This window comes from Oncorhynchus gorbuscha, linkage group LG24, assembly GCF_021184085.1.
Source record: "Oncorhynchus gorbuscha isolate QuinsamMale2020 ecotype Even-year linkage group LG24, OgorEven_v1.0, whole genome shotgun sequence".
Taxonomy (NCBI): Eukaryota; Metazoa; Chordata; class Actinopteri; order Salmoniformes; family Salmonidae; genus Oncorhynchus; species Oncorhynchus gorbuscha.
The window spans coordinates 53251418-53276954 of record NC_060196.1 but is presented as its reverse complement, the minus strand read 5'-3'; the positions used below and the strand labels follow the sequence as shown (position 1 = coordinate 53276954).

At 49.4% G+C, this 25537-nt stretch overlaps 1 protein-coding gene across 3 annotated transcripts in view; it reads right to left on the bottom strand.

Moving 5' to 3' along the window:
- LOC124012078 (protein tyrosine phosphatase type IVA 3-like) overlaps positions 1-25537 on the bottom strand; it is a 66006-nt gene that overhangs the window by 20812 nt on the left and 19657 nt on the right. Inside the window, exon 1 of one of the 3 annotated variants that reach the window (XM_046325461.1) lies at positions 119-341. The exons of 1 other annotated variant lie outside the window; for it this stretch is intronic. The gene's annotated coding sequence lies outside the window, so the exon portion shown is untranslated. Of the gene's footprint in view, positions 20-118; positions 342-25537 lie in introns of those variants that run through there. One more of the 3 variants, XM_046325463.1, reaches the window with a different exon arrangement.

Genomic DNA, 25537 nt, shown 5'->3' with positions numbered 1-25537 from the left:
CCCTCGAAGAACAAGCGCACGCTGATTATAAATGAGAAGAGACGTATGTGGCCAAACGAGTTTATGCGCCCGTCTCTACCCCTCTCTCGTTGCTCTATCCCCTCCCCGTGCCGCTTACCTTACGCAGCTCCCTGATCGGAATCCTGTTGTTCCCAAGATAATAAGAGGTAAACAGTCTCTACAGCCGACACCAAAATGCCTTTTTTCTCAGACTCTGTTGAGACGATTCAGACTTGATTTATGGCACGTAGTACACTGTCGCCTACTCCGCTACACTCCATCGGTCTGCAACTCCTATCACAGCAAAGCAGACACAGCCTCCTCTACCCATACGAGAGGGAGGGAGAGCCACCCCCAACTATATACTCCATCCCATTTTCATGATTCAGTTCTCATCTCAGTATTGGTAAATATATCCAATGCAAAACCGCCAAAAAGTTGCTCAGTTACAGCACGAAATCAACATTGTGAGGAATGTCTTAAACTTTCTGCCACTAATAAATCTTGTATTTATTATTCTACTTGAGGCATTCATGTCGCCTGAGTTCGTTGAGGTTATGAGAGAGTAGGGTTGCACATTTTGGGGAATATTCAGAGGTGGAAACTCTCCGTGGGGATATATGGGAATTAACGGAAATATATGCAAATTATTTATTATATATATTTTTTATTTGCATTGGATATATTTACCATATCATATGGAGACAGAAACATAAACCTTTTACCTAATAAGTATACATAACTGCAAATGATTACATCCTTCCAATTGAAGAAAAAAAATGTAGTTATGAATTGAACATTAATTAAATGAGTTGAGTCTTCCCATGGGATGATTTCACTGAACAACAAAAGAAAGAGAATATTGAATGATCCATCGCAGCTCCCAAAAACCTTTTCAACTGTTTGTAAAATGATAGTCTAGAAACTAGAGCTTTGGTTGTGTTAATCTCAGGCTTCCATGTCTTCTCCCTGGACCTCCTCAATGTCCACCTCTTGACCATCAGACTCTGAGGCCTCATCTTCACTGTCACTTTTCAACCTGGTTGAGGATGGCTTGTTGTCAGGCTCAAAAAGCCTCAAATTTCCTCGGATGGCCGCCAATTTTTCAACCCTTGAATTGGTCAGCCTATTGCATGCTTTGTTGTGTGTGTGTTCCCAAACAAGGACCAGTTGCGCTCTGAGGCGGCTGATGTTGGTGAGATTCGGAGGATGATGGAGGCAACAGGGGAAAGAGCCAAGGTGGTGAGACACGGTAGAGATGACACCATAGGCCTTGTTGAACTCTGCACCCGCCAGGATTCTCTTGCCAGCATACTTGGGGTCCAACATGTACGCTGCAGCGTGTATGGGCTTGAATTTCATTTTTATTTCACCTTTATTGAACCATGTAGGCCAGTTTAGAACAAGTTCTCATTTACAACTGCGACCTGGTCAAGATAAAGCAAAGCAGTGCGACAAAAACAACACAGAGACACACATAAACAAATGTACAGTCAATAACACAATAGAAAATATATGTACAGTGTGTGTAAATGTAGAAGAGTAGGGAAGTAAGATTTAGATGCACTATTGTAAAGTGACTGTTCTACTGGATGTCATAAGGTGAATGCACCAATTTGTAAGTCGCTCTGGATAAGAGCGTCTGCTAAATGACTTAAATGTAATGTAATGGAAGTAAGGCAATAAATAGGCCATAGAGGCGAAATAATTACAATTCAGCATTAACACTGGAGTGATAGATGTGCAGATGATGATGTGCAAGTAGAGATACTGGGGTGCAAAAGCGCAAGAGGATAAGTAACAACATGGGGATGAGGTAGTTGGGTGTGCTATTTACAGATTGGCTGTGTACAGGTACAGTGATCGGTAAGCTACACTGACAGCTGATGCTTAAAGTTAGTGAGGGAGATATAAGACTCCAGCTTCAGACATTTTTGCAATTCGTTCCAGTTGCTATGGTGATCATTGAGCTGAGATAAGGCGGTGCTTTACCTAGCATAGACTGATAGATGACCTGGAGCCAGTGGGTTTGGCGACGAATATGCAGTGAGGGCCAGCCAACGAGAGCATACAGGTCGCAGTGGTGGGTAGTATATGGGGCTTTGGTGAAAAAACGGATGGCACTGTGATCGACTACATCCAGTTTTCTGAGTAGAGTGTTGGAGGCTATTTTGTATATGACATTGCAGAAGTCAAGGATCGGTAGGATATTCAGCTTTACGAGGGTATGTTTGGCAGCATGAGTGAAGGAGGCTTTGTTGCGAAGTAGGAAGCCGATTCTAGATTTAATTTTTGATTGGAGATGCTTAATGTGAGTCTGGAAGGAGAGTTTACAGTCTAACCAGACACCTAGGTATTTGTAGTTGTCCACATATTCTAAGTCAGAACCGTCCAGAGTAGTGATGCTAGTCGGGTGGGAGGGTGCGAGCAACAATCGATTGAAGAGTATGTACTTAGTTTTACTAGCATTTAAAATCAGCTTGAGGCCACAGAAGGAGAGTTGTACGGCATTGAAGCTTGTTTGGAGGTTTGTTAGCACAGTGTCCAAAGAAGGGCCAGATGTATACAGAATGGTGTCGTCTGCGTAGAGGTGGATCAGAGAATCACCAGCAGCAAGAGCGACATCATTGATATATACAGAGAAAAGAGTCGGCCTGAGAATTGAATCCTGTGGCACCCCCATAGAGACTCCCTGAGGTCCGGACAACAGGCCGTCCGATTTGACACACTGAAATCTATCTGAGAAGTAGTTGGTGAATCAGGCGAGGCAGTCATTTGAGAAGCCAAGGGTATTGAGTCTGCCGATAAGAATGTGGTGATTGACAATCGAAAGCCTTGGCCAGATCGATGAAGACGGCTGCACAGTACTGTCTTTTATCGATGATGGTTATGATATCGTTTAGTACCTTGAGCGTGGCTGAGGTGCACCCATGACCAGCTCGGAAACCAGATTGCATAGTGGAGAAGGTACGGTGGGATTTGAAATGGTTGGTGGTTTGTTTGTTAACTTGGCTTCCAAAGATTTTGGAAAGGCAGGGCAGGATCGATATAGTTCTATAACAGTTTAGGTTTGGAGTGTCTCCCCCTTTGAAGAGGGGGATGACCGCAGCAGCTTTCCAATCTTTGGGGATCTCAGTAGTAATAGGAGTTGGAACAATTTCGGCAGATCTTTTAGAAAGAGACGGTCCAGAGTGACTAGCCTAGCCCAGCTGATTTGTAGGGATCCAGATATTGCAACTCTTTCAGAACATCCGCTGTCTGGATTTGGGTGAAGGAGAAGCGGGGGCGGGGGGGGGGGGGTGTGCAAGTTGCTGCAGGGGTTGCTAAGGTGTCGGCCGGGGTAGGGGTAGCCAGGTGGAAAGCATGGCCAGCCGTAGAAAAATGCCTCTTGAAATGATCGTTTATCGTAGATTTATCGGTGGTCACAGTGTTTCCTATCCTCAGTGCTGTGGGCAGCTGTGAGGAGGGGCTCTTATTCATGCATTAAGGAGAAGTGTATCTATATTTCCATGTCTAACAATTGTATTTTCATCTACATTTATAATGAGTATTTCTGTAAAATTATGTGGCACTCTGCAATATCACTGCATGTTTTTGGAACTACTGAACATAACGAGCCAATGTATACTGAGATTTGGACAAATTTTTCTGTGCTTTCGCTGTAAAGCCTATTTGAAATCGGACACTTTGGTGGGATTAACAACACGATTACCTTTAAAATGGTATAAGATATGTATGTTTGAGGAATTTCAATTATGAGATTTCTGTTGTTTGAATTTGACGCTCTGCACTTTCACTGGCTGTTGTCATATCAATCCCGTTAATGGGATTGCAGCCCTGTTGAAGAGCCTGTTGAAACCCCCTCGGACGGTTATGTCGGCAGACCAGTCATGATGGATCGGTGGGGCTCTGTGTCAGCAGTAAAGGGGTCCAGGCCAATTGGCCAAATAGGGTTTGTAACCCAAGAATTGGCTGATGGACCTCTTCCGCTAGCCGGGAGATGGGCCTAGCTCGAGGCTAGCTCCAGGCTAACTGGTGTTTGCTTTGGGACAGAGACGTTAGCCAAAAGTAGCCACTCTGATAGCCGCTAGCTAGCTATAATGATCCAGTGTAAAGGTTCAGAGCTTGCGGTAGGAATCCGGAGATATGGTAGAGAAAATATGCAATGTAAAGAACGGTGTGTCTGTTGTCCCTTGTGTCTGTGCTCTTGTAGAATACTGGTTGAGGGGTGGAGATGAAGTAGTTAATTATTCCTTGCCCACAAACATTAGACCACCCATCAGAGATGAGTGTAATACAGTCTGCTTTCTCTATGATTTGCTTGACCTTCACTTGAACTCTGCAGCAAATGAGTAGATAAAGCATGTCTGGTTGGAGACGTGTATGCTGGGCGAAGAGCATTCAGAAATCTCTTCCAATACACAGCTCGAGCAAGACATTCATCAGCATTTCTCTGATGACGTTCCTCCAGTCAGTAAAAAAACAGGAGGACCATGAGCTGTTGCTATCGATAATGTGTCTAATTCATAATTTTCACCTCAAATAGAAGTAGAGGGGACTTTTGTCAGAGGTTGCTTTTTGTGAGCGCTGAGGGAACTTTATGCACTTGGCCAGATGATTCTGCATCTTTGTTGCATTCTTCACATATGATTTGGCACAGAATTTGTAAATGTGCACAGTGTTTCCTTCTACATTAGCTGCAGTGAAATGTCTCCACATGTCACCCTTGGCATTTTCCTGTAAAGATTAGGGGGAAAAAGCCCCAAATACAATTCCATGTACAGATAAATTGTTAAGCAGTTAGATTAAACAACTAATCTGTAAGATAAATGTCTTAAAACGAAACATGTATGGAAACAGGGGAATTAACACTCCTCAGTTAGCAGGCTCAAACAAGCCACATGGTAGCAAAAACTAACTAGCAGAAATTGTTAACATCTAAGAAATTATTTAAGCACACTTTGCCGTAAGCTACTATTTACTAGTTAACAAAAAATCATGTATGTCATATAACATATATTCACACCACCCGGTATTGTAATCAAAACGTACCAGGAAACTGTGGTCCTTGGCTCAGACAGTGTAATACTGTGGGCTTAACAGCATCCCATTAGTGTGCAAGATCTTGAGAATCAGCTCTACATGTGATGGAAGAGTGCACTGTGCATGCAGAGGATTGCAATTCCATTGAATTGGGGATGGTTCAACCAAAATATGCCACAAGACCTAGAATTGCCTTATGTGTATCCAACAAAAAAGGTTCACTGTTATAAGCTAACTTTTTAGTGAATTTAAGCAAAATTCCCCAAATTCCAGGGCTTAACTTCCCATGGAAAATTTCAGGCAAAATTCCAGAAATTTACCAGAAAGTTTACGACCCTTTGCAACCCTATGAGAGAGTGAAGTTCTGAATGGAGAATGACTCTACATTCCCAAGCATGGTTAATATCTGTGGCAATGTCACATCAATTCCAGACATTTTGTGAATGAGATATTATTGAAAGAGGTCCCATTTGAAACATTACAAGTGCCTCTTTGGACCCAATAAATGAATAAATATCCAGTAAAGTACATTTGAAGAAGGGAGATATGACAGCTCATGCTAGATTAAGCAAAATAAGGAATTGGGTTGCTTGAAGAAAGATGCTGACCCGACATTTCATGAGGGCCCAGGGGAAAACACCCTGTCCTTAAAAAGAGCACTGGGAGTGAGCAGTAAAACAGTCAATTAAGGGGTCAGGTCCTGCACCAAAAAAATCCATTACATGTTTGGCTGGTCATTTTGGCTGGTCATTTTGGCTGGTCATTTGCACTCCAAATAAACAATGAGAGTAAAGTGATCTAACTTTCCCATCTGTGATTTTCAATGCCTCGTCTGTCCAGCAGCTCTCTCTTTCCCCCCTTAGCTCCCTGTCTAAACATCAGCCATACAGTTCTAAGGCCTGGCCTCTACCCGTCTTGCATGCCCAGGCAGCTGAACCACAAGTAAATAGAAAAACTAGTCTTTAACCACCCTGACAATCATGCTTGATGCTTGAGCAAACAATGAAGTCCCAGCCCTATAATCTTAAAGTGAAGTGACAAACTGGGATTCTAGGTGGGTAGATGAGCAGAACAAGCAAAATTAAACAAACAGAAGAACACAATTACAGGCTGAGGTCCCAGAGTAGGGCCCAGTTCCCAGAAGTCAGTGCAGTACAGCGGGAACTATGGTGGAGCTTAATTGTGTGTTGCTGTGATGTGTGTTTGTACCAGTTAGACTCAAGGGTCACATGCAATCAACAGGAGAGAGAGAGAGAGAGACCGAGATCAGTAAACATCCTTAGAAGGTACAAGGGTGATGGGTGCACACACACAACAGGTGGACTGACTGGCTAAATGAATAGATGGAATCTGCAGCAGAGGATATAGTGCCACTGTCCACCCCAAGGCCGTTGTTACTGTTTATGTTGACGAAGCGGATGTGAGGAGCTTCATCCAACATGGTAAACAAATTGCAGTATATATTCTGCTGTTCTATCGCATGTGCAATGATGTCCGAGGGAGGGGGCTGTTTCACTACTAAGGATTCCAGCTTTAAGTATCTAGGGGTGTTAAACCCACAGAACTAGAATTAGTTATTTTTCATTCTATTACTATTGTAGAGACACCCACTCACACATGCATTATCCTCCATTGGGCTCCTACGCCCTTAATAAAACGGACTGGCAGTCTATTCCTCCCTCAGGACAATTACCCAGCTGTTTCCCACAAGGGTAACATGAATAAATATTTACAGTGACCATTTTAAGAGCAGCTGTTGGTATCAGGGACCCGGGTATGACAGCACTTAAATAAACTTCAACGTGAACGTGTAAACCTCAAATAAACTTTAAATGAACCTTAAATAAACCTCAACGTGAAGGAGATAGGGGATTGGTGGAGGATGAGAAGGAGGATGAGGAGGAAGATGAGAAAGAGGAGGAGGAGGTGGAGGAACAGATGCATCCCTAGTGCTCGTGCACCCATGTCACATTGCTGCAACGTGTCCCTATGCAATCTGGAGATATACATTTCTGCACCTTGACGGTGGTGATGGTCACAGAGAGGCCTGCCTGGAGGTCTCAGCTCAGAATCGGTTTTCTAAATTTGGAGGACACTCAGACTTGGCGTGGGGTTGGTCCGATAGGTCGATTTGCTATTTTGAAATGCCAAGTCATATGACTGTGCCGAGATGGTGTCCTCCTTAAAATGCTGCCGTTTCTTATTATGAGAGTGACCTCTTCAAAGTGTGATGGTTTAATTGCTGTGGAGACACACGATATGAGAGGTGTAAGGACAAGTGAGTGTAGCATCATGCGGTAGGGTGACAGTTGTACTGATTGTAAGTGGTTTGGGTGCCTGTGTGTCTGTGTGTCTGTGTGTCTGTGTGTCTGTGTGTCTGTGTGTCTGTGTGTCTGTGTGTCTGTGTGTCTGTGTGTCTGTGTGTGTGTGTGTGTGTGTGTGTGTGTTTTTTTGCAGGTATGTCTGTCGTGTCTCAGTGTGTGCGTATGTGTGTGTTAGAGGTCGACCAATTAATCAGAATGGCCGATTAATTAGGGCCGATTTCAAGTTTTCATAACAATCGGAAATCGGTATTTTTGGGCGCCGATTTGCCGATTTCTTTTTAGTTTTAATAAAATAAAAATGTATACCTTTATTTAACTAGGCAAGTCAGTTACGAACACATTCTTTTTTTCAATGACTGCCTAGGAACAGTGGGTTAACTGCCTTGTTCAAGGGCAGAACTAAAGATTTTCACCTTGTCAGCTCGGGGGATCCAATCTTGCAACCTTACAGTTGACTAGTCCAACACAATAACGACCTGCCTCTTGTTGCACTCCACAACGAGACTGCCTGTTATGCGAATGCAGTAAGCCAAGGTAGGTTGCTAGCAAGCATTAAACTTATCTTATAAAAAACAATCAATCGTAATCACTAGTTAACTACACATGGTTGATGATATTACTAGATATTATCTAGCGTGTTCTGCGTTGCATATAATCTGACTGAGCATACAAGCATATACATTTCTAAGTATCTGACTGAGAGGTGGTAGGCAGAAGCAGGCGGGTAAACATTCATTCAAACAGCACTTTCGTGCGTTTTGCCAGCAGCTCTTCGTTGTGCATCAAGCACTGCGCTGTTTATGACTTCAAGCCTATCAACTCCCGAGATGTGGCTGGTGTAACAGAAGTGAAATGGCTAGCTAGTTAGCGCGCGCTAATAGCGTTTCAAACGTCACTAGCTCTGAGCCTTCTAGTAGTTGTTCCCCTTGCTCTGCATGGGTAACGCTGCTTCGATGGTGGCTGTTGTCGTTGTGTTGCTGGTTCGAGCCCAGGGAGGAGTGAGGAGAGGGACGGAAGCTATACTGTTACACTGGCAATACTAAAGTGCCTTTAAGAACATCTAATAGTCAAAGGTTAATGAAATACAAACGGTATAGAGGGAAATAGTCCTATAATTCCTATAATAACTACAACCTAAAACTTCTGACCTGGGAATATTGAAGACTCATGTTAAAAGGAACCACCAGCTTTCATATGTTCTCATGTTCTGAGCAAGAAACTGAAACGTTAGCTTTCTTACATGGCACATATTGCACTTTTACTTTCTTCTCCAACACTTTGTTTTTGTATTATTTAAACCAAATTGAACATGTTCCATTATTTACTTGGGGCTAAATTGATTTTATTGTTATATTATATTAAGTTAAAATAAGTGTTCATTCAGGATTGTTGTAATTGTCATTATTACAAATAAATAAATAAAAATCGTCCAATTAATCGGTATCGGCTTTTTTGGGTCCTCCAATAATCGGTATCGGCGTTGAAAAATGGTAATCGGTCGACCTCTAGTGTGTGTGTGTTACAGTGTGGAACCTCCATGTTCAACAGGGTTGTTTTGACACCCGGCACTTCAGTGAGGCTATTTTGAAGAACGGGGACCTGATGCTCTCTCGACTGAAACTGAACTAAAAATAAACCTGGCAGCTGCTTTCTGATGCATTTAGGCCTGCGGGTACAGAAAGCTGAGGGCTGCACAGTATGAGATAGCATGGGAGAGTGGGGAGGGGAGTGCGTGTGTGTGTGCACTTGTTTTGAAATCAAAGATGCGCTCCATGAAGTTTGAGCAATCCACTGACCACTGCCTTTTGAAAAAGTGAAAATTAAGATGGCATAGGCTAAACTGGGATATTAGAAAATGAATATTATTGGCATGGAAATGGAGACTCAAATGGAGGGTTAAATTAGTAGTGTCAAATCCTAATTTTCATCAAATACCTAACATGTTCAGGACTAGCTACAGAATTGTAACAGGATATGCTCCCTTATGAGTAACACCTCGGAAGGAATTAAATGACTAAAATGAACATGACGATAACGTTACTTCCTCTCAACTAGGAAGTGACAATTGCAGGTGGAACGTAAGAATGTACAAAATGCTCTGTTATTAAATGTAATACATTTTTACTCCATGAGGTAAACCAACAACGTGAACGCCACCATATTGTCTTGTTTCCTATCCTCTCTTATTGATACGAAACAGGTGAGCTTCATTCAAAGTGACGGTAGATTTCTAAGTCGCACCTGTCTCGAGCAAAGACAGAAGATCTGGAATATACAATATGGCTGGGTCGTGTGCTGGGTCGATACCATCTACTGTATGCTGCTCTGTACCATCACTCATTCATATATCCTTATGTACATGTTCCTTATCCCCTTACACTGTGTATAAGACAGTAGTTTTGGAATTGTTAGTTAGATTACTTGTTGGTTATCACTGCATTGTCGGAACTAGAAGCACAAGCATTTCGCTACACTCGCATTAACATCTGCTAACCATGTGTATGTGACAAATAAAATTTGATTTGATTTGAGGACATTTTGAAAATGGACTTCGACTAGGACTAACTGAATTTACCCATTATGAATCCACACAGATTCTGGCCTTCTATTGCAAAATGTTTCACTATGGTGTGCCCTGCTGAACATGGCCCTGAACTGAACTAGGCCACCTAAATGCCTTATGTAACCTGTCACATGGTGGGGGTTAGTATTTTTAGTCGTTTTTACCAGTCGGTACTCGGGGTTCAGGCGAAAATGGTTTTGGCTTTCATCCCCTCAACATGGCTCCCGAATTCCATCATCTGACATTTACATAACTTGACCCTTGACCTTTGAATGTGACCTTTCCCAACTGATGATGGTCCTCCACTGACTGTCATCACGAGGGCAACAAAAAAAAGACACCCGCCATCGATCAACAACATACAGAGCTGGGGTGGCAGGGTAGCCTAGTGGTTAGAGTGTTGGACTAGTAACCTGAAGGTTGCGAGTTCAAACCCCCGAGCTGACAAGGTACAAATCTGTCGTTCTGCCCCTGAACAGGCAGTTAACCCACTGTTCCTAGGCCGTCATCGAAAATAAGAATTTGTTCTTAACTGACTTGCCTGGTTAAATAAAGGTAAAATAAAAAATAAATAAAAAACTGGCGCAAAAGACCAGTTTAGGACATGGTATGTCCATGTCCTAAACAGATGAACACAACATGTCCTCCATAGTAAACTGAGTAGGCCAAGTTGGCAAGCAACCCACAATGAAACACATTAGTCATCGTTGCTGATTAAATTACCAATGATGGGGATAGGGAGGCCATAAGTACTGATCTGAATAGGGTGGCCTTCATAGGCCCATAATGGAGATTGTCTGTAACCTGTTGTGAGGCAGACAGTGGATGCATCCAAATCATCTCTCCGACCTCCTGAAGTCTGCACTCATTCACTAATCCCCACACTATGAAACTAATTGGATTGGTGTTTACATGGGGCTAGCGGGAGTTTCCTTTCACATCCATTAATGGAAGTGAACAAGTGCACACTTAGGAGAGATATTTGGAACACACCACAGCTGTGAGGTGTTAGTAGCTTCTGCAGACAGGACTGAGTTTTTAGAAAGCACTAAAATGTACTTTACCACTTAAAATGTACTTTCTCCTTAAAAATTAAAATGTTCACTCCTGACACTGCAACCTAGCAGATAAGGTAACAATTCAATCTTATAACACAATCACGGTTAATATACTCCTTCCACCCAAAACCAAAACATCCTAAGGTGATTAACTAGACCCAGTTAGGATGTGCCTGACATTACACCAGGCTAAGCCTTCATATTTTTATGAGGCTAAAAACACTGGCTTAACAGCTATAGCCTAGTGCCTAATTTCTGTTTATAGCCAAGTGCCTCAGACACGCCACAGGACCATATTAAAACCTCTACTTGGCAAGTTGGCCTTCGTCCCCAGGCCAGGAGGGCGTTTTCAGACAAAACACCTCACAATGACTGGGTGTGTGTTAAACAGGGGGGCTTTGTGCATCTAAGTGGCATTGACTTATTCAGTGTGTGTGTGTGTGTGTGTGTGTGTGTGTGTGTGTGTGTGTGTGTGTGTGTGTGTGTGTGTGTGTGTGTGTGTGTGTGTGTGTGTGTGTGTGTGTGTGTGTGTGTGTGTGTGTGTGTGTGTGTGTGTGTGTGTGTGTGTGATTCATTCTCTGTGTGTGACTACGTTACGTAGTCTGAGGAAAAACAGGTCAGTCAGGCTGAGTCGTGACTGAACACAAAAAAACATGATTCACTGACAGACAGCTCTCTCTCACCCTCTATCCTCCCCTCCCTACTCCCACTCAATCCTCCCCTCCCCACTCCCACCACTCTCTCTCACCCTCTATCCTCCCTCCCCACTCCCACCACTCTCTCACCCTCTATCCTCCCCTCCCCTCCCCACTCTCACTCAATCCTTCCCTCCCCACTCCCACCACTCTCTCTCACCCTCTATCCTTCCCTCCCAACCCCACTCTCACTCAATCCTTCCCTCCCCACTCCCACCACTCTCTCTCACCCTCTATCCTCCCCTCCCCACTCCCACCACACTCTCTCACCCTGTATCCTCACCTCCCACCACTCTCTCACCCTCTATCCTCCCCTCCCCACTCCCACCACTCTCTCTTACCCTCCATCCTTCCCTCCCCACTCCCACCACTCTCTCTCTCACCCTCTATCATTCCCTCCCCACTCCCACCACTCTCTCTCACCCTCTATCCTCCCCTCCCCACTCCCACCACTCTCTCTCACCTTCTATCCTTCCCTCCCCACACCCACCACTCTCTCTCACCCTCTATCCTTCCCTCCCCACTCCCACCACTCTCTCACCCTCTATCCTTCCCTCCCCACTCCCACCACTCTCTCTCTCACCCTCTATCATTACCTCTATCCCCCTCCCACCACCTCTCTCTCACCCTCTATCCTTTCCCTCCCCACTCCCACCACTCTCTCCACCCTCTATCATTCCCTCCCCACTCCCACCACTTTCTCTCTCACCCTCTATCCTCCCCTCCCCACTCCCACCACTCTCTCTCACCCTCTATCCTCCCCACCCACCACTCTCTCTCACCCTCTATCCTCCACTCCCCACTCCCACCACTCTCTCACCCTCCCCACTCCCACCACTCTCTCACCCTCCATCCTCCCCTCCCACCACTCTCTCTCACCCTCTATCCTCCCCTCCTCACTCCCACCACTCTCCCCTCCCCACTCCCACCACTCTCTCTCACCCTCTATCCTCCCCTCCCCACTCCCACCACACTCTCTCACCCTCTATCCTCCACTCCCCCACTCTCACCACTCGATCCTCCCCCCTCCCCCCCCACCACACTCTCTCACCCTCTCCTCCCTCCCTCTCCCACCACTCTCTCACCCTCTATCCTCCCCTCCCACCACTCTCTCTCACCCTCATCCTCCCCTCCCCACTCCCACCACTCTCTCGCTCACCCTCTATCCTCCCCTCCCCACTCCCACCACACTCTCTCTCACCCTCCATCCTCCCCTCCCCACTCCCACCACTCTCTCACCCTCCATCCTCCCCTCCCACCACTCTCTCTCACCCTCTATCCTCCCCTCCCCACTCCCACCACTCCCACCACTCTCTATCATTCCCTCCCCACTCCCACCACTCTCTCACACCCTCTATCCTCCACTCCCCACTCTCACCACTCTATCCTCCCCTCCCCCACCACACTCTCTCACCCTCTATCCTCCCCTCCCCCCACTCTCTCTCACCCTCTATCCTTCCCTCCCCACTCCCACCACTCTCTCTCTCACCCTCTATCCTCCTCCCTCCCCACTCCCACCACTCTCTCACCCTCCATCCTCCCCTCCCACCACTCTCACCCTATCATTCCCTCCCCACTCCCACCACTCTCTCTCTCACCCTCTATCCTCCCCTCCCCACTCCCACCACTCTCACCCTCTATCCTCCCCACTCCCACCACTCTCTCTCACCCTCTATCCTCCCCTCCCACCACTCTCTCTCACCCTCTATCCTCCCCTCCCACCACTCTCTATCATTCCCTCCCCACTCCCACCACTCTCTCTCACCCTCTATCCTCCCCTCCCCACTCCCACCACTCTCCCCTCCCCACTCCCACCACTCTCTCTCACCCTCTATCCTCCCCTCCCACCACTCTCTCTCACCCTCTATCCTCCCCTCCCCACTCCCACCACACTCTCACCCTCTATCCTCCCCTCCACCACCACTCTCTCTCACCCTCTATCCTCCCCTCCCCACTCCCACCACTATCCTCCCCTCTCTCTCACTCTCTCACCCTCTATCCTCCCCTCCCCACTCCCACCACTCTCTCTCACCCTCATCCTCCCCTCCCCACTCCCACCACTCTCTCTCACCCTCCATCCTCCCTCCCACCACTCTCTCTCACCCTCTATCATTCCCTCACCACTCCCACCACTCTCTCTCTCACCCTCTATCCTCCCCTCCCACCACTCTCTCTCACCCTCTATCCTCCCCTCCCCACTCCCACCACTCTCTCTCACCCTCTATCCTTCCTCCCACCACTCCCACCACTCTCTCTCACCCTCTATCCTCCCCTCCCACCACTCTCTCTCACCCTCTATCCTTCCCTCCCCACTCCCACCACTCTCTCACCCTCTATCCTTCCCTCCCCACTCCCACCACTCTCTCACCCTCTATCCTTCCCTCCCCACTCCCACCACTCTCTCACCCTCTATCCTTCCCTCCCCCACTCCCACCACTCTCTCACTCCTCTATCCTTCCCTCCCCACTCCCACCACTCTCTCTCACCCTCTATCCTTTCCTCCCCACTCCCACCACTCTCTCCACCCTCTATCCTCCCCTCCCCACTCCCACCACTCTCTCTCACCCTCTATCCTCCCCACCCACCACTCTCTCTCACCCTCTATCCTCCACTCCCCACTCCCCACCACTCTCTCACCCTCCCCACTCCCACCACTCTCACCCTCCATCCTCCCCCTCCCACCCTCCTCCTCCCCTCCCACCACCACTCTCTCACCCTCTATCCTCCCCTCCCCACTCCCACCACTCTCTCACCCTCTATCCTCCACTCCCCACTCTCACCACTCGATCCTCCCCCTCCCCCACCACCACTCTCTCACCCTCTATCCTCCCCTCCCCACCCCTCTCACCCTCCCCACTCCCACCTCCCTCTCCCCTCCCCACTCCCACCACACTCTCTCACCCTCTATCCTCCCCTCCCCCACTCACCCCTCACCCTCTATCCTCCCCTCCCACCACTCTCTCTCACCCTCTATCCTCCCCTCCCACCACTCCCTCTCACCCTCTATCCTCCCCTCCCCACTCCCACCACACTCTCTCACCCTCTATCCTCCCCTCCCACCACTCTCTCTCACCCTCTATCATTCCCTCCCCACTCCCACCACTCTCTCTCTCACCCTCTATCCTCCCCTCCCCCACTCCCACTCACCTCTCATTCCTCCCCACTCCCACCACTCTCTCTCACCCTCTATCCTCCCCTCCCCACTCCCACCACTCTCTCACCCTCTATCCTCCCCTCCCCTCCCCCACTCTCTCTCACCCTCCTATTCCCTCCCCACTCCCACCACTCTCTCTCACCCTCCTATCCTTCCCTCCCACCCCACTCTCACTCAATCCTTCCCTCCCCACTCCCACCACTCTCTCTCACCCTCTATCCTCCCCTCCCCACTCCCACCACTCTCTCACCCTGTATCCTCCCCTCCCACCACTCTCTCACCCTCTATCCTCCCTCCCCACTCCCACCACTCTCTCTCACCCTCCATCCTTCCCTCCCCACTCCCACCACTCTCTCTCTCTCTCACCCTCTATCATTCCCTCCCCACTCCCACCACTCTCTCTCACCCTCTATCCTCCCCTCCCCACTCCCACCACTCTCTCTCACCTTCTATCCTTCCCTCCCCACACCCCCACCACTCTCTCCCCCCCCCACCCTCTCTCCTCACCCTCCCCACTCCCACCACTCTCTCTCACCCTCTATCCTATCCTCCCTCCCCTCCCCCCCACTCCCACCACTCTCTCTCACCCTCTATCCTCCCCTCCCCACTCCCACCACTCTCTCTATCATTCCCTCCCCACTCCCACCACTCTCTCACCCTCTATCATTCCCTCCCCACTCCCACCACTCTCTCACCCTCTATCCTTTCCTCCCCACTCCCACCACTCTCTCCACCCTCTATCATTCCCTCCCCACTCCCACCACTCTCTCTCTCTCTCACCCTCTATCCTCCCCTCCCCACTCCCACCACTCTCTCTCACCCCTCTATCCTCCCCACTCCCACCACTCTCTCTCACCCTCTATCCTCCACTCCCCTCCCCCTCTCCCACCACTCTCTCCTCCCTCCTCCCACCACTCTCACCCTCATCCTCCCCTCCCCACTCCCACCACTCTCTCACCCTCCATCCTCCCCTCCCACCACTCTCTCTCACCCTCTATCCTCCCCTCCTCACTCCCACCACTCTCCCTCCCCACTCCCACCACTCTCTCTCACCCTCTCCTCCTCCCTCCCCACTCCCACCACACTCTCTCACCCTCTATCCTCCACTCCCCCACTCTCACCACTCGATCCTCCCCCTCCCCACCACACTCTCTCACCCTCTATCCTCCCCTCCCACCACTCTCTCTCACCCTCTATCCTCCCCTCCCCACTCCCACCACTCTCTCTCACCCTCTATCCTCCCCTCCCCCTCCCCACTCCCACCACTCTCTCTCACCCTCTATCCTCCCCTCCCCACTCCCACCACTCTCTCTCACCCCATCCTCCCCTCCCCACTCCCACCACTCTATCTCTCCCCTCCCCATCTCTCTCACCCTCTATCCTCCCTCCCCACTCCCACCACTCCCACCACTCTCTATCATTCCCCATCCTCCTCCCACCACTCTCTCACACCCTCTATCCTCCACTCCCCCCACTCTCACCCTCTATCCTCCTCCCCCTCCCCCACCACTCTCTCTCACCCTCTATCCTCCCCCTCCCACCACTCTCTCTCACCCTCTATCCTTCCCTCCCCACTCCCACCACTCTCTCACCCTCCATCCTCCCCTCCCACCACTCTCTCTCACCCTCTATCATCCCCTCCCCCACTCCCACCTCCCCTCCCCCTCCCCACCACTCTCTCACCCTCTATCCTCCCCTCCCCACTCCCACCACTCTCCCCTCCCCACTCCCACCACTCTCTCTCACCCTCTATCCTCCCCCCCCTCCCACCACTCTCCTCACCCTCTATCCTCCCCTCCCCACTCCCACCACTCTCTCACCCTCTATCCTCCCCTCCCCACCACACTCTCTCACCCTCTATCCTCCCCTCCCCACTCCCACCACTCTCTCTCACCCTCTATCCTCCCCTCCCCACTCCCACCACTCTCTCTCACCCTCTATCCATTCCCTCCCCCTCCCACCACTCTCTCACCCTCTATCCTCCCTCCCCACTCTCTCACCCTCTATCCTCCCCCTCCCCACTCCCACCACTCTCTCTCACCCTCTATCCTCCCCCTCCCACCACCACTCTCTCACCCTCTATCCTCCCTCCCCACTCCCTCTCACCCTCTATCTCCCTCCCCACTCCCACCACTCTCCCCTCCCCACTCCCACCACTCTCTCTCACCCTATCCTATCCTCCCCTCCCACCACTCTCTCACCCTCTATCCTCCCCTCCCACTCCCCCACTCACCCCTCCCCACTCCCACCACTCTCTCACCCTCTATCCTCCCCTCCCACCACTCTCTCACCCTCTATCCTCCCTCCCCCACTCCCACCACTCTCCCTCCCCCACTCCCACCACTCTCTCACCCTCCTCCCCACTCCCACCACTCTCTCTCTCACCCTCTATCATTCCCTCCCCACTCCCACCACTCTCTCACCCTCTATCCTTCCCTCCCCACTCCCACCACTCTCTCACCCTCTATCCTTCCCTCCCCATCCTCCCCTCCCACCACTCTCTCTCACCCCCTCCTCCCTATCATTCCCTCCCCACTCCCACCCACTCTCACCCTCTATCCTCCCTCTCCCCTCTATCCCTTTCCTCCCCACTCCCACCACTCTCTCTCACCCTCTATCATTCCCTCCCCCACTCCCACCACTTTCACCCTCTCTCACCCCCTATCCTCCCCTCCCCACTCCCACCACTCTCTCACCCTCTATCCTCCCCTCCCACCACTCTCTCTCACCCTCTATCCTCCCCTCCCCACTCCCACCACTCTCTCACCCTCTCTCACCCCCTCCCCACTCCCACCACTCTCTCACCCTCCATCCTCCCCTCCCTCCCTCTCTCACCTCTCTCCCCTCCCCACTCCCACCACTCTCTCCACCCTCCTCCCCCACTCCCCACCACTCTCTCCTCCCCATCCTCCCCTCCCACCACTCTCTCTCACCCTCTATCCTCCCCTCCCCACTCCCACCACACTCTCTCACCCTCTATCCTCCACTCCCACCCCACTCTCACCCTCGATCCTCCCTCCCCCACCACTCTCTCTCACCCTCTATCCTCCCCCCCCCCACTCTCTCCCCCTCACCCTCCACCATCCTCCCCTCCCCCTCCCACCCCACCACTCTCACCCTCTATCCTCCCCTCCCACCACTCTCTCACCCTCTATCCTCCCCCTCCCCACTCCTCTCACCCTCTATCCTCCCCTCCCCACTCCCTCTCACCCTCTATCCTCCCCTCCCCACTCCCTCCCACCACTCTCTCTCACCCTCTATCATTCCCTCCCCACTCCCACCACTCTCTCTCTCACCCTCTATCCTCCCCTCCCCACTCCCACCACTCTCCCCTCCCCACTCCCACCACTCTCTCTCACCCTCTATCCTCCCTCCCACCACTCTCTCTCACCCTCTATCCTCCCCTCCCCACTCCCACCACACTCTCACCCTCTATCCTCCCCTCCCACCACTCTCTCTCACCTATCCTCCTCTATCCTCACCCCCTCCCCCTCCCCACTCTCTCACCCTCTATCCTCCCCTCCCCACCACTCTCTCACCCTCCATCCTCCCCCTCCCACCACTCTCTCTCACCCTCTATCATCCCCCCCCACTCCCACCACTCTCTCTCACCCTCTATCCTCCCCCTCCCACCACTCTCTCACCCTCTCCCACCATCCTCCCCTCCCCACTCCCACTCTCTCTCACCCTCTATCCTCCCCTCCCCACCACTCTCTCACCCTCCATCCTCCCCTCCCACCACTCTCTCTCACCCTCCATCATTCCCTCCCCACTCCCACCACTCTCCTTCCCTCCCCACTCCCACCACCCTCTATCCTCCCCTCCCCCACTCCTCACCACTCTCTCCCTCCCCACTCCCACCACTCTCTCTCACCCTCTATCCTCCCCCTCCCACCACTCTCTCTCACCCTCTATCCTCCCCTCCCCACTCCCACCACTCTCTCACCCTCTATCCTCCCCCCTCCCACCACTCTCTCACCCTCTATCCTCCCTCCCCACTCCCACCACACTCTCACCCTCTATCCTCCCCTCCCCACTCCCACCACTCTCCCCTCCCCACTCCCACCACTCTCTCTCACCCTCTATCCTCCCCTCCCCACCACTCTCTCTCACCCTCTATCCTCCTCCCACCACTCTCTCACCCTCTATCCTCCCCTCCCCCACTCCCTCTCACCCTCTATCCTCCCCTCCCCACTCCCACCACTCTCCCCCTCCCCACTCCCACCACTCTCTCTCACCCTCTATCCTCCCCTCCCACCACTCTCTCTCACCCTCTATCCTCCCCCTCCCACCACTCCCACCACTCTCTCTCACCCTCTATCCTCCCCCTCCCCCACTCCCACCACTCTATCTCTCACCCTCTATCATTCCCTCCCCACTCCCACCACTCTCTCACCCCTCTATCCTTCCCTCCCCACTCCCACCACTCTCTCACCCTCTATCCTTCCCACCACACCCTCCCCACTCCCACCACTCTCCCCTCTCACCCCTCTATCATTCCCTCCCCACTCCCACCACTCTCTCTCACCCTCTATCATTCCCTCCCCACTCCCACCACTCTCTCTCACCCTCTATCCTTTCCTCCCCACTCCCACCACTCTCTCCACCCTCTATCATTCCCTCCCCACTCCCACCACTTTCTCTCTCACCCTCTATCCTCCCCTCCCCACTCCCACCACTCTCTCTCACCCTCTATCATTCCTCCCCACCCACCACTCTCTCTCTCACCCTCTATCCTCCCCCTCCCCACTCCCACCACTCTCTCCCTCCCCACTCCCACCACTCTCTCACCCTCCATCCTCCCCTCCCACCACTCTCTCTCACCCTCTATCCTCCCCTCCTCACTCCCACCACTCTCCCCTCCTTCCCCCCACTCCCACCACTCTCTCTCACCCTCTATCCCCCCTATCCCCCACTCCCACCACACTCTCTCACCCTCTATCCTCCACTCCCCCTCCCCCACTCTCACCATCCTCCCCTCGATCCCACCCTCCCCTCCCCCCCACCACACTCTCTCACCCTCTATCCTCCCCTCCCCACTCCCTCTCACCCTCTATCCTCCCTCCCCACTCCCACCACTCTCTCACCCTCTATCCTCCCCTCCCACCACTCCTCACCCTCTATCCTCCCCTCCCCCTCCCACCACTCTCTCTCACCCCATCCTCCCTCCCTCCCCCCCCCCCTCCCCTCCCCACCACTCTCTCACCCTCTATCATTCCCTCCCCACTCCCACCACTCTCTCTCTCTCACCCTCTCATCCTATCCCCTCCCCACTCCCACCACTCTCCCCCTCCCCACTCCCACCACACTCTCTCACCCTCTATCCTCCCCCTCCCACTCCCACTCTCTCTCACCCTCTATCCTCCCTCCCCACTCCCACCCCCCACTCTCACCCTCTATCCTCCCCCCTCCCACCACTCTCACCCTCTCCTCACCCTCTATCCTCCCCCTCCCACCACTCTCTCACCCTCTATCCTCCCCTCCCCACTCCCACCACTCTCTCTCACCCTCTATCCTCCCCTCCCCACCACTCTCTCACCCTCCATCCTCCCCTCCCACCACTCTCTCTCACCCTCTATCATTCCCTCCCCACTCCCACCACTCTCTCTCTCACCCTCTATCATTCCCTCCCCACTCCCACCACTCTCTCACCCTCTATCCTTCCCTCCCCACTCCCACCACTCTCTCACCCTCTATCCTTCCCTCCCCCTCCCACCACTCTCTCACCCCTCCATCCTCCCCCTCCCACCACTCTCTCTCACCCTCTATCATTCCCTCCCCACTCCCACCACTCTCCCACCACTCTCTCACCCTCTATCCTCTCCCACCCTCCTATCCTTCCCTCCCCACTCCCACCACCACTCTCCCCTCCCCACTCCCACCACTCTCTCTCACCCTCTATCCTCCCCTCCCACCACTCTCTCTCACCCTCTATCCTCCCCTCCCCACTCCCACCACTCTCTCTCACCCTCTATCCTCCCCCTCCCACCACTCTCTCTCACTATCCTCCCCTCCCCATCACCCCTATCCCCTCCCCACTCCCACCACTCTCTCTCACCCTCTATCCTCTCCCCCCCTCCCACCACTCTCTCACCCTCTATCCTCCCCTCCCCACTCCCTCTCACCCTCCTCCCCCTCCCCACCCCACTCTCCACCCTCTATCCTTCCCTCCCCACTCCCACCACTCTCCCCTCCCCACTCCCACCACACTCTCTCACCCTCTATCCTTCCCTCCCCACTCCCACCACTCTCTTGCTCTCGTTTCCCTCTCCCTCTATGAACGTCAATTCAGTCAGCTATTACGGAACTGGCTCTCCATGTGCGAGCAGAACGGCAAACAGATCTCTGACGCTCGCAGCAGCAGAGGTACCAGGGGAAATCAAATCACACTAAAATTAGAAGATGGTTGGGGGAACGCTAAAAGAAAAATGCATAAACTAATAGGGAAATCACAGACGCTGATAGCTAAATGCTAACAAGTGAAAACAAACATAAACTAAATTGCAAAGACAAGCAAATCCAGCTCAACTTATACAAGCATAGCTAGTAGCTAATGTCATTTTCAGTGAGTGTGGACATCTACAAGCGAAAGTGAACCATTTTGTTTGTGTGCAAATGAACAACGTTGTGATGCTTTTCTGAAGGAAGAGCAGCATGTGTACATGAAGCAGAGGGGAGAAGAAAATACACTAGTATGAAGCAGAGAAGAAAATACACACTAGTATGAAGCAGAGAGGAGCAGAAAATACACACTAGTATGAAGCAGAGAGGAGCAGAAAATACACACTAGTATGAAGCAGAGAGCAGAAAATACACACTAGTATGAAGCAGAGAAGAAAATACACACTAGTATGAAGCAGAGAAGAAAATACACTAGTATGAAGCAGAGGAGAGCAGAAAATACACACTAGTATGAAGCAGAGGGGAGAAGAAAATACACACTAGTATGAAGCAGAGGGGGGGAAATGTCAGTTGTACAGACAACATGCTATTTACAAAAAAACAAGTGACTGGCTCAACTTTTCTGGAGAACTACTGTAAGATTCATAATGTAAAATAATGTGACAGGTGAAATGAAGAACGCAATCTGCTTTATCTCCTAACGCAGTACACAAGTTGACTGCAGGTACTAACTTAGAAAGTAGCTACAAATATTCAAATGTATTTGAAAACTTCAAATATTTTTTTGTTCTTTTGTATTGACAGTACTGAAAAACCTTTGTGGCTTTTTCCAAATACCAGGTATATAAGATATGCCGCCTAAGCCTACCTAGCACATCATTTTTTTGTTTGTTTTTGACAGCCAAATCTGATGCCGATTCCAGTCATTGTTTTGAATCAAGATTGTTTTTAACCCCGTGCTCACTTGACTGTGAACCGTGTCAAAGTCAAGGCTATTGGTGCAGAAGAACAGGTCCAGAGTTACTGGCAGGCATACACACTATATACCAGACATAAGCAGAGCACCGCTTCCCCTAGAGAGAGAAAGAGAGAGCGAGAGAGCGAGCGAGAGGAAGGGGTATGGGGCAAAGGGTGAAGGTATGGAGGAAGGAGAATAGAAATACAGGAAGAGGGAGAAAGAGGGGGTCGAGAGAGAGTGATGGGAGAGGAAAGAAAGTGAAAGAGAGATGGAGAGGAGTTATGTAGGCTAGAAGGAAAGGGCCGGGGATTTGACAATGTGAGATTTTTATCAATCTGTATTATAAAATCAAAACCTTTTTTTCTATTTAATGAATGTTTTTCCTTGTTGCTCTCGGATTCGGAATTCCCACAGTAATCAGTAGGTCATGATTGTCCCATCGTGGTTTTGGTGGGTGGAGGGGTTAGGGAGGTCTAGGGAAGGATAACCACACCACAGGAAGCCCCTCTGTCTGTCCTAGGGGAAACATCAGCAACACTCATAGACACACCGCAGAGAGACCCCCCTGAGTCCCCGCTCAGTCCCCTTTCAGACCCTTCCCTCGCCCCCCTCGTGCTGTCAGTAAGGGGTCAACAGTGCGTCCCGAGTCATCATGGCCAGCATCCCCAGAGAGCTACAGAAAGTACTGGTCGATAGGAGGAGCTGAACTCACAACAGGACTACTAGGCCTAAGTCTCCCTACACAGAGCTGCTCAGGCTCTCTTTTCTTTTTTTCTGGAGGGAGGATCAGCTTAATATTGCAGAAAGAATGTTGCTTCCAATGTAATTGTCTGCATCATTTCCAATCCCCCATATTTTGGGGGTAAATATATATATCCATACACGCATGCATATATATACACATATATGCATACACACACATATCTATATAGACATACATACTTTTTAAAAGTATATACCTTTATTATTATTCCCCACAAACCCTTCCGCCGATCCCCCAATTGGAGTAAACTAATAAACACTTCTGCTTCTACCTTCAATCCATACATCTTATACACATTCTACAGACACAGTCTACTTTACAATAGTTCTCTCTTGTTTGTTCTTAGTCCTTCCTCTATTTCTGATGTCCATCCAGTTTGATTTCTATTTGTAACTATGCTATTTCACAAAAGCTCCCAACCTATATACATTCTACAGATCCCTTATGCCCTACATTGTTTATCTTGTTATTAGTCCCACCCTTGCCTCTTCCATTTTTGTGTTTATGCGGCAATTAGTTGGTTGTAATTTTGGGTAGAGCAGACATTTCCATATGTCTGTATTAGCTGCATGTGTGATAACTCCACCAGTCCTATTTATGACATCATTCACTAAATGTATACCTTTTTTAAACATTTCTTCGATAAATACAGTTTTTTTTTAATCAATTATGATATTTAAATTTAACCACAATATTTGTTGTACTATTTGTTCTGTCCTTTCAGGTGGATTAAACTGAAATTGCAACCAACTTCTTTCTAAGGCTTGTTTATAAAATAAAATATATTTTGGAGATTATTTCCTTTTCAAACAACCGAAAGTGAGCAGGTGTAATCTGAATAAAGGGGAAAAGGCCCTTCCTGAATATAGGATGCTTTAATAATGCTAATGCTTTAATATTTAATCATTTCTGCCCACCGAATTCATATTCGTTATATAAATAGGCCCTTTTAATTTTATCCGGTTTGCTGTTCCCCAAAAAAATGGAATATTTTTGTTCATATCATTTAACAAGCAGGTCACTAGGTGTAGGCAAAACCATAAGCAAATAGGTCAACTGGGATATAACTAGGGAGTTAATCAGGGTGATTTTTAGTAGGCTTTGATTAAATTTCCAATATCCTCACCCACGTGGAAATTAAGGTAAAAGAAATATATATGCCAATTATGTGATGATCCGACCGTATTCTGTCCCCTATCAACACTTTTTAAACTTTTGGTGCCAGAGAGAATGACATAAGACAGTAATCAAGACGACTAGCTTGATTAAGCCTCCGCCATGCGTATCTCACTAGGTCAGGGTATTTAAGTCTCCACATATCCACTAATTCCAATATATCCATGACATTCATGTCTTCCTTAAGTGCCTGAGGGTGATAGTTTGTAGTGTGATTTCCTTAAATGCCTGAGGGTGATAGTTTGTAGTGTGATTTCCTTAAGTGCCTGAGGGTGATAGTTTGTAGTGTGATTTTCTTAAGTGCCTGAGGGTGATAGTTTGTAGTTTGTAGTGTGATTTCCTTTCCGGTCCATAGAGGTATTTAAAACCGTATTAAAATCACCCACCATAACAATAGAGTCTAGTGTTGCTTGTAGTATTGATCAATTCTTATATATATTTTCAAAGAAGCTTGGATCATCATTATTCGGACCGTATAGGTTAATAAGCCATATCTGTTTATTGTCCAATAACATATTTAAAATAATCCATCTCCCTTGAGGATCTGTTTGGACAATTTGCACATTTGGATCAAAATTATTGTTAATTAAATCCATCACCCCTTTTGAATTTCTTTGCCTATTAAAGAAGTATATTTCGCCCCCTCCCAGTTCTTTTTCCACAAAACTTCATCTAAAACTGTTGAATGGGATTCCTGTAAACAATAAATATTATATTCCTTCTCTTTTAGCCAGGTAAATACTGATGGTCTTTTCTTATTATCTGCTAGGCCATTACAATTGTAACTGGCTATACTTATTTCACCACTTACCATAATGAGACAACTTTCAATTCTATTTATCAAAATATATGTTTGTAAACGTACCATTAAAAAGTAACATGATGATGGAGTGTCTGTATAGCTGTACCAAGATCTTTGCCTTTCTACTAAGTTAGCCTCCAATTGGTCCCTACACTATTCAACCCGCTAAAAGCCCTCCTCATCCCGAGTTGGTTTGTCATCCCAATGCCCGGCAGACCACCCTCGACCCCCTGTATCCCATAACCCATAACCGACTGGGATCCATCCTTTGGAAAGAGCACACAGTGCCATTTACCGAATTGAAGTAGATTAACTGCCAAATGCATTTCCATCACCCTCACCTCGATTTGTATTATACAGTGCCTTGCGAAAGTATTCGGCCCCCTTGAACTTTGCGACCTTTTGCCACATTTCAGGCTTCAAACATAAAGATATAAAACTGTATTTTTTTGTGAAGAATCAACAACAAGTGGGACACAATCATGAAGTGGAACAACATTTATTGGATATTTCAAACTTTTCTAACAAATCAAAAACTGAAAAATTGGGCGTGCAAAATTATTCAGCCCCCTTAAGTTAATACTTTGTAGCGCCACCTT